The sequence below is a fragment of the Marmota flaviventris genome, chromosome 2 (genome assembly GCF_047511675.1).
Source record: "Marmota flaviventris isolate mMarFla1 chromosome 2, mMarFla1.hap1, whole genome shotgun sequence".
In the NCBI taxonomy this organism is placed as follows: Eukaryota; Metazoa; Chordata; class Mammalia; order Rodentia; family Sciuridae; genus Marmota; species Marmota flaviventris.
This window is the reverse complement of record NC_092499.1, coordinates 192,308,935-192,319,670: the sequence shown is the minus strand read 5'-3', so window position 1 is coordinate 192,319,670 and position 10,736 is coordinate 192,308,935.

Sequence of the window (10,736 nt, the reverse complement as noted above, 5' to 3'; positions counted from 1 at the left end):
GAGGCAGAAGGACTCACTATTCAATTCTACAGAAAAGAGGCAGTATCTCCTCCTTAAATGTTTCTCAGCTCCGTTTGCATGTCCAGTTCTGAAGTACTGGGGGCAAGATAACGTCACCATTCGGCAGGAGCCACATAGCTTACATGATTTAAAGGTCCCTTCACAAAGGAAATTCAGGGCCCTGTTGGAGGGCAAAGGATGTTATTGCCAAATAGGAAATAACAGATGTCCACTTCCAGAATATATTTAATAGTGGGAACAATTATTTTAAATGACCCTAGCCTCTTGTGTTACAGGAAAGTACTCTAGAAACATCCGCCAGGTGTTCAACAAGAATAGCTGTTTTACATACTTCTTTAAAACAAGATTTCCGTTGTAGGGTTCTATATAGCCCACGAGCTGGTGACTCCCTCTCCTGGGAGGTATTTCCTTCATACCTCAGGCAAGCTGGCCCTGGAGGGAGCTCTGCACAGCCAGACAAGGCACCATGACCCCACGTGCTAGATGTGGGTGGCTGGACCAGGAGGTGGTCTAGGTTGACCCACAAAGGAGGTGTCAGGTTCTCCAGCCCAGGTATTTGGAAAAGGTGGTGGGGATGGGGTCAAGAGAGAAAAAGTTAAAAGAAAAAGTAACTCACAAGGGAATCTATACCACTAATAATAAATATAAGCATCCTTCAATAGAAATACAGTCAGGAGGAACAAATAAGCAATCCACAAAATTAAGACATGCAGAAAAATGTTTGTAGTTGTCAAGGTTCAGCCAGAGAAGCAGAACCAGTGGGAGAGGCACGTCCAGAGGTTTTCTGCACAGTAGGCTTGGGTGAGGGCGGAGTCGGAAGAGGGTGGAGTCAGGCGAGGGTGGAGTCTGGTGTGGGCGGGGTCAGGCCAGGGCGGAGTTGGATGAGGGCGGAGCCTGGCCAGACAGGTCCTACAAGGAGGCGCGACGCTCAGGTAAGCAACATGGGCTGGGCGGCCACCATGCTGCCAGCGGAATGTTCCTCAGGAAGCCTCGGTCCCTCAACCCATTCTGCAGGTCTTTCACCTGACTGAGCAGGGCCCACCCATGTTATTTAGGACAGCATCTCTTACTTAAAAACAACTGAATATGACTTTTGTGACATCTGTAAAGCCCCTTTATAACAACACATCACACCAACCACCGTGATGCACAATCAAGCCAGTAATCAAGAAGGGGAGCCCTGGAGGTCGTTTTGGTCTAAACATCATACACCAAAACTCATCTTAAATGCTAAGACTAAGTATTACAAGAAGGCAAGCAGAAGACATAAACACCAAGCAGGGACCAAAGCTTTTCTGGCTGACAACATGGCACAGTATCTCACGGGCCCCAGAATCTGAGAGAAATTTCACATGCAAAGAAAATAGAGGATTAGTTAAATAAATTATTATTCAGCCATAAGACAGCATGCCGAATATCCATTAAACATTGAGCTAAAGAACAATATTTCATGGCATAGAAAAACATTCTCAATATATCAAGTGAAAGAGCAAGTTAATAAATAACATACACATTCAATTTTGTGCAATAATGAAAAAAATGGGGCAAGTATATATATCAAACTTTAACAGTAATTATTTCTAGGTAATAGCCTCATGGATTTTTATTTGTGACTTTTAACAAATGAAAATGCACTGATTTTGAAGTTCGGTTAACCAAAATTGGTGTCTATAATAATATTGGAGGGTTAAGTAACATAATGATATGGAGAACCTTAAGTATCTAATATAGTCCATTTGAAAATTCACATATAGCCATCTGTTCAACCAGTCAACCATTAATTCAGTCAAGAAATAAATCCTAGCTTGTTATTCTCAGTCTTCATTACTCACCTATCTTGGGCAATGAAAATTAAATGAGGAGCAAAACAAACTCAGGCCCTGCCCTCATGGAGCTTAGCAGAGAAGAAGGAAAATAATCAGGGAATCAAATAATCACACATCCAGTTACCTTCCATGATAAGTGCACCGAGGAAAGAAGACAATAGCAAGAATGTGGCCATGTTTATACCAAAATGCCTGATTATCATATAATAAATACATAGCACTTTTTTGTGTGGTGTGTGATGGCACCCACATCAACCTTTCACATTGATACTCTAAAACTCGGGGAATGAGATTCCAGGAATGCCTGAAAATATTGAAATTCTTCCAAAGAAATATGGAACCCATTTGGACACTGCAGATGAACCCTGGGCATCTAGCTGAGCTTCTCCAGGGCACACCCACAGACATGCGGAGATTTCCACTGTACTCCTATCATTCACCCCTTTCCCCCAGAATCTGAAAGATAAATCTGACAAGCTCTGGATAAACACTGGCTGAGACTCTGTGGTTCCTGGGTATGCAGAGGTGACATGACTTATTCTCTGTTATCATCAGGGCTCCTGGTAAGCAGCCTCTGCGGGGAGTCTGGATAGATCAACGTGTCAGGCTGGAGGCTCGGTGATAACTCAGCCAAGGCGGAGTCAGAGCCACTGCACAGACAATCAGGAGAATGCAGCCGCACACAGATTTCTTTCAAACTACAGGAAAAGTGAGAAGAGGGAATAGGGGTTCTAACTCCCAGGGCATAATGAATCAGACTACGCGACAGCAGACTCACCTACTCAGTTGGGCCCGTTACGAGGCTTCTCTCTAGATGAGAGATGCTCATCAGTGATGCTTCTTTCAGAATGTGTTAGAAATAAGATCACTAAGAAGGGTGCCTATGTGATTAGGAAAAACAAATCATATGCTAAGGCATTTCACTGGGCTGTGGCCAAAGTGATTACTTCATTTCCTCTAGAAAATGCACAGGGAGGTATCACATCCTTAGAATGAGAGAGGAAAAAAAAAAAAAAATATATATATATATATATATATATATATATATATATATATATATATACCCATTCTTTTTTTTTAACCAAGGAAGACCCATTGATATACTATATCATTAGTAATTAAGCAAATTTCCAGTCATTTGGTAGAATTTTCCATTCTCCATCTGTATTGGGTGGATTTCCAGAGTCCCCATCCCTCCAGGTCCCATTGGCTGTGTGTGCCTTGGGATGCAAGCCCAGCAAAAGACCTCTTAGGGTGCAGGTAGTCTCACTTAAGCAGGTGGGCCTGTGAAAAGGGGCTTCAAAATCAAAGCCAGAACAATATGAAAGAGCAGAATAGGTTGTCTAGAGGATGTCAAATTCAAAAGCTGGTGTGGCATGCAGTGGTCCCTGTGGTAGGAATGTTCAGAACTAAAAGCACCAGTCCTGCAATCACAATGGATTGAATCTACAAGTAGCCAGCGACCCTGGAAGAGAAGAGGGCCTCAAGCCTGGGGGACACCTGGTGGTATCCTTCTGAGATCCTGAATAGAGGAAACAGCTGAACCACACCAAGCTCCCCACCAAGGGAAGGTACCCTGTCACACCCTTGAGCTATTCTAAGTCTTAAAGCCTATGAACATTTGTTATGCAGAAATGGGAAATTAAGTTTTCATAATTCAATTAAGTGAGTTATTTCTTCCTCAGTGATCACAACTGTAATCATGATGTGTCTCAAGACTACAGATTTGAGTACAGCATGAGTGGAATAATTATCCCCACTAATCTAAAAGTTGAAGACTACAGTCATGGATGTGCCTCTGGGATAGAGAACTTGCCTAGCATGCATGAGGCCCTGGAGTTGATCTCTGGTGCCACACACACACACAAACTAATATTAAAACTAAAATGACTTTCTTGAATTGAATCTCACAACTAAAGACTATTACAGTAGTTAGCTTCTAGAACTTAGTTATCTGAAAAACATTAAAGATGACTGACATATATTGATTGCTTAGCTTTTGCAAACAACAAATATACTTTATACTTTGCTATGTTTTTTTTCTTTTAACCTTCCTGATAATTGTATAAATTGGGAGATATTTTATGGTCCGTAATTTATTGATAAGGAAACCGAAGTTTAGAAGTTTAGATAAAAAGTTGAAGAAAGCTAAAGGATGCTGCTCCAAGTGGTGGGGACCAGGTCTAAACACTGTGCCTACCCTGCTGTTCACATTGATTATGTGCAGGTTTTGCCAGTGACCTCTGGTAATCAACTTCCCACCCTGAAAATGAGGACATCATCCCAGCAAATGCCTCTTGCAGGGCTAAACAACAGATGCTGGCAAGTCTTTATTTTTCTCCCCCATGCTTAGGATCCACATCTCTTGTTTCCTAAGTGATTCTGCTTATGCTATCACTTCGCAACATGTTTACTTAGTTACCGTTTAACAAAAAGGAAAGAAGAGAGACAGAAACCCCAGCAGCAGGCGTGGGACTTCCAACCGGCCGGGCACATGGCCGGCTCTCTGTTTTGCTTGCCTAGGCTCTGTGGTGCAGCTGCCCAGCTCAGCCACCTTTTCTTGATTTCCCACTTTCCTACAAGACAGAGTCAGGCACTGTATCACTTTCCAACATCAATAAAACAGCTCTAATTTTCCTAGGTTGATGAGGGCCTGATAGATCCGATGACCTTTTGTTGGAATGTCATTTACAAGTATGATTAAATTATTCTCCATGGCTGAGCTGATACCTACAGTTGATGTATCTTCCTCCAGAGGCAGCAGAAAAATCTACTGCTTTACCCTCTCATATACTGCAACGATCTTTTGTAGGCAGATTACAGATTTTCAGCTTTGGATTTGAAAAGGTGACCCTGCGGATGATGACTTTTTTGTTCAAATCTGCTTTCGCTGATACCATTTTTCTCCAGACCGATTAACTGTATCTGTATGACTATACCCAAATAGGCTATTTATTTATTTAATCTGTTAGGGGAAATGGAAAAGTAAAAAGCATTCCAGTCAAATTTCCTGGACTATGTCTTCCTGGGAAAGTAAGAAAAGTGACATTTTTGAGCATGGCCCATTATTATGTGAAATGCTAAAATTAAATTATATATGTATATAATTTAATACATATAATGTTAAGATTACATTATATATATAAATATAAATATATAATTTAATAACATGTGAAACGTAGTATTTGAGCCTACTCTGTGTTAAATACCATCCTGATATCTGGAAATATAGCAAATTCTATTCTCGTCAGACTTATCTTTATATGAGAACACCAAGGCCCAGAGAGACTGCATAGTTTGCTCAGGTGTCCACATCTGGTGCCTGTAACATAGAATGTGTTCAATATACATTAACTGAATAAAGCAGACTCAGTTGACCAGATGTGGTGGTCCATGCCTGTAATCCCAGCAGCTCAGGAGATTGAGGCCAGAGGATGACAGGTTCAAAGCCAGCCTCAGCAACTTAGTGAGACCCTGTCTCAAAATAAAAAATAAATAAATAAATAAAAGGCCTGGGGATGTGGCTCCATGGTAATGCATCCCAGGTTTGAAAAACAAAAGAAGCAGGCTCCCTTGATCTAGAGCTTTGTTTTCTACCCCATGTGAAGAAAAGAAAGTCACAGTACGAACATCCAAATGGAAAGGGAGGACCTAGGGTCTGCTCTAGGAGCAGCTGACTTCTGATGGCTGCTGTCACTCTGATGTCACCATGCACAGAGATAAGTATGCCGCACATGTGCTGTCCTACACCAGAAGTCAGTGGATGACAAGCCACTGGTCAGAGTCAGCTCATCACCAGTTTTTGTAAATAAAGGCTTTTGGGAACAGGCAAGTTCTTTTCCTCACACTTTGTCTATAGTGGTTTTCATAGGCTAGCGTGAGTACCTGCAGCAGAGAGTAGATCATCCTCAAAGCCCTTTAGTTCTGCTGCACTCCTTGAAATCATTCTGATGAGCCTAAGATACAGATGCTGATACTATCCCTGTTTTATCAATATCAAAATTCTTTCAGTTTTGCAGTATTTTTTATTAGCTGATACACTACTCCCCTGGCACACGAAGGCCTTTGTGGAGGTGACAGCAATGGTCCAGTGGCCAAGAAAGGAGGTCAGGGGGCTGCTACTGGTCTGACTGTGGACAGCGTCTTCCTGAGCCCCACCTCCTTCAGTGTGGCTTGGAAATTCTACACTAAGAATCATCATGAACTTCTCTAATTCTGTTTCCTTGGTGGCAATCCTGACATTTGCATCCTGTGTTATACATGCATTCAAAATTAGTGAGTAGTTTTTGATAGAAAAGAAATCCAGAATCTTGGGAATTGGACCATTTTATGGTTGCCCTAAATTTTTGTACTGTAAATAAGTTATTTTCTTTTTGCCTGGGAAATGGGATAGCAATTTACACAGAGTCCAATATGTTTTCCCCTTTATTTTCTTGTTACATACTGGAACTTTGCAATTTTAAGTATTCAGGCTTTATGTCTACATTCTCTTTTATGATGTTTAAATGTCTTCCTTGAAATCTATAAACATTTACAAACTAGATCATCTTCTGTAATAAATACAGAAGATAATGAAACAAATAAGGCTATTACAATTGATCTCCAGCCAGTAGCTACCACTTAGATATGTAAGTCCAGGAGCACCAGATTGCTTATAATCTTTTAAAAATTTTAACTCAAATTTTTCATATGTGTTTTGAGCCACACAAAATGTAACTACAGACAGATTCAGGTTGAAGGTCACCGAATGCTAAGCTGCATTTCAACATAGCCCAGGGCTGCACAACAAAATGCAATCTCCAAGTGTGAATATAGGAATGCATTATCCCATGCAGAGCCAAAAATACTTAGATGTCTACTATTTATAATAATTATCCCCCCCCAAAAAAAATAAGAAAGAAATTAACTTGGGTAATGTTCAATAATGCAGAGAAATGTTGACTCCCTCAACTGGGTCCATCAATCTGAATGTTGTATGTCCTGTGATTCACTAGGGATCCTAAGAGAGACTGCAGGTCCCCAAACATGGATCCTTGAGGAGCCAGGGTGGCTAGACTCATGATGCAATTTACTGAAAATCACGCATGCCCAGTCCAGTGAGTTTATAGAAAATATTTTATAGTTTTCATTAAACTAACTCCTCCTCTGATGGGCAAGTGGCTTAAAAATATTCTTATGAAGACACTATAAACTGAAGATAATGCTAAGGGTAAAAACACAAAAGCACCAAGGACATGGCTTTTGTCTAACTCTTTATAATTTCTTTGTCTGCATTGTACAAAAAGATCTAACAAGCAATCAGTCAAGTTTTTTGAAGTTATTAAATAGTACTGAAATGTCTTGCCTTGAAATATTACACAACCAGAGTAGTAGACGTGTGCAAATATATACAACCAGGATATATTCTTGCACATAGTAGTGTTGTAAGACACACAAAACTTTATTTTGGATCAAACTAGAGAACCTTTTATTATTATTATTATTATTATTATTATTATTATTATTATTATTTTATCTTTATTTTATTTATTTATTTTGTTATGTGGTGCTGAGGATCAAACCCAGTGCCTCACGCATGTAAGGCAAGCCCTCAACCACTGAGCTACAACCTCAGCCCTGAATAAGAGAACCTTTTAAAAATAGTAAGCCAGGTGGTTCAACCAATGTACTCACTCATCTTGACAGGGAAGCAGACCCAGCATTGGCCCAGCATGGTGATCCAGCTTCCCTCCTTGCCCTTGAACTTGTGCATCACAGGGGAAATGACCCTGAAGTCCTCTTAGCTGCCCCAGCTCATCTCCCTCGGCCACCAGAAGAAACTCTGAACTAAATTATCCCACGAGCTACACACAGAAAAGCAGCAGAAATAACCTCCCAGTAGACATTTGAGTAATTCCACCAAACGCAAAGGGCATCTGCAAAATACACTCGCTTCATCGCAGGGAGATAGCAGAACAACAAGACAATAACAAGCTCTTCAAACACTCCCACTTTAAGTTTTCTAACTTTGATGAACATCCAAAGATCCACTTCTCTTTATAAAAAGCACAATAAACTAGCTGCAACTCCTAACTGAGAGGCCACCTACCCTCGCATCCTGCCTGTTAATGATTTCTGCACAGTAGCCGAATCTTCCCATCTTTTAACCCCCAAATCAGCCAGTACTCTTCGTGCATTTACACCACCCATTATTCACACCGACTCACATTTGACCAGGCTCCTGTTCACTAGGGTTTCTTTGCGGGGAATCCTCACCAAAATCTTTATTTATTTATTTTTTATTGAAATAGTATTCATATGCCATTAAATTTATTATTTTAAAATATGCAATTTAGTGGTTTGGGAATGTAAGCATGACCACAATTTAATTCCAGAAAAATTGCATCACCATAAAAAGAAAACAAGAATTCTTCAGAACTTGTTCCTTTTTCTTTTTCTCCTGGACCCTAGCAGCTCCTGATTTACTTTTATCTCTATGGATTTGCCTGTTCTAGACATTTCTCAGGAAGGGGCTCATTCAGCACATCACCTTGTGTGGTGACTCCCTTTTCGTGCATCATGTTTTCAAGGTCTGTCCACATTGTGGCATGTGCTCATGATCCATTCCTGTTTGTTATCTGAGGATAATTCACTATATTTTTATATTCACTATGTACACTACATACGTTCTTGCATCCCACAGTTCACAGGGTTTAAGCCTTACTCCTATGCTTCCCCAACTGCCCATCTGTGCTCAAACTCATAAGAAAGCCTGGGTGTACACTCCTTTCCCACCAGAAGGGTGTTCAAACCACCTTGTCTGGCAGGAACACTCACCCTGACTACACCCTGGCCATGAGAGAGACCAAGGGCCTCCTGTTCTCTGAGCCCTTTTCTGACCTGCTTAAGAGGCCTGATCTGCTCACCCAGAAGCCTTGATTATATATGTAATAAATATTTCCATTCCCTCTTGATGACATGCAGTGCTATTGGCTTTGATGTCTGAACCAAACTGGGTGGGCGTCTGTGCTGATTTCTTCGAGGTGACTCTAACATGGTTATTATCTTTAGGTAAGGTCTTACAAAATGGAAGACCCCTCACCTGCATAGTCAGCATGGTGCAAGATAATGCAGGATAATGCTCCAGCACAGGGCAGCCTTTAACAGATTCTATTAATAATGATAATGTTTGTGTTTATTAATGTCCTGACTGTATCAACATGTTGACTAGGGACTGATTTTTTGTTGTTGTTGTTTCCTTTTACTCTGACGTAGAAAGTGTTCAGTCCAGGAGGAGTGGAGAGGAAGGTGACCATCCTTGAACATGAGACTACTCCTTCCTTTATAGAGAGTGCAGATTAGAGTGAGGGTTAGAATTTCCTCATCCCGAAGAAGAGGAAATTGGTATTTTCTGGAATTTTGAAGTCATATTTTAATGAGCTAATGGTGAGCTCTGTGGAGGCTAAAGGTAGAGAAAGTGATGAGTTTTCTGTTGTGGGTTTTGTTTTTTTTTAAGAGTATGGAGGGGGCTGGGGCTGGGGCTCAGTGGTAGAGCACTTGCTTCACACAAGTGAGGCACTGGGTTTGATCCTCTGTTCCACGTTTTTAAAAATGAATAAAAATAATGATATTGTGCCCATGTACAACTAAAAAATATTTTTAAAAAATAAAAGTGTGAAGCAGAAAGTTCTGGAAAACCACGAAAGATGGCACACAGAAAGAAATAAATCCCAGAAGGCACTAAGCCGAAAGGGCAGAGCTAATTTGAGGTTGTTCTCAAGAAGATTCAGGGCAAGCTAACCAAAAAAGACTGAAGTGAAGGGGGCTGACAGGTTTCCAAGGCCTGCGCCTTCCAGCATCTCATTCTTCATTTAAAGGGAGGTGAGTCTATTTGCACAAATCATCCAACTGGTTGACCCAGAAGCAAAGCTAATCTCATGAAAGGTGCCTCACCAGCATCCCACTGCCAAGATAGCAGTATGGCCCCAAAAGACCACTGGATATACAAAATGGGGCTGAGGATGAAGTCCCAAAGTATCATTTAAGGAAAAAGAAGCATATTGGTGTTCCCTGATCTAGGAGAATGCAGAGCACATACTGCTGTTAGAGCTCTCTATGAATAATTAAACCACCTCTTGTGAGGCACTGATGTTCTTAGCATAGACAAAGAGAGTTAGAGAAAAATGATAGTTTTATTATAGCCTTGAGGAATATTATGAAAAGTGTAGATGAAGAGTAAGGATGAGCGGATTTTTCAGAAGAGCCACTGTCATTAGCAAAGGCAGAGGGCCAGAGTGTGCTAAAGGGAAAAGACCACAATGAACTCAGACTCTGATAAATGTACAGATGGAGAATCAGAAATAAATGCAGGTGAAAGAGAGCAGGTCGAGAAAACAAAAGGATTGTGGATTCAGTATGCCTGCCCAAAGGGAAACCTACCAGCTTGCTACTGGCATTTGTATGTCTTTGTAGAATAACTGCCATTCTTATAGGTGCTCAGGTCCCTGGGTGTATTCCATGAGCGAAGAACACATTCATGTACTAACTGCAAACTGTGCAGCATACGGATTTTTGAGTTATTTGTTAGGTTGCCCAGACAATGATATCATATCTACATTATCATACAGAGAGTTGGATTTTAACTATAAAAATAGATTTTGTTCAATTTAAAAGAAAGGCTTATGCAATACAACTCATGGAAGGTACTAGAATCTGCTAGAAATGGGTGCATTGATCTCAAACAAGATGCATAATTATATGATATCTGAATTTTCACTGATAGTTGTGTAGGAAATTCCAAAGTCGGATCAGTTAATATCATTCTAGTGCATTTCGAAGCAGTCAGTCAGTACAAGTCAGAGCAAATACAAAACTCTTCTCTATGGGCTCTTTCCAACCCAGGACCCATGA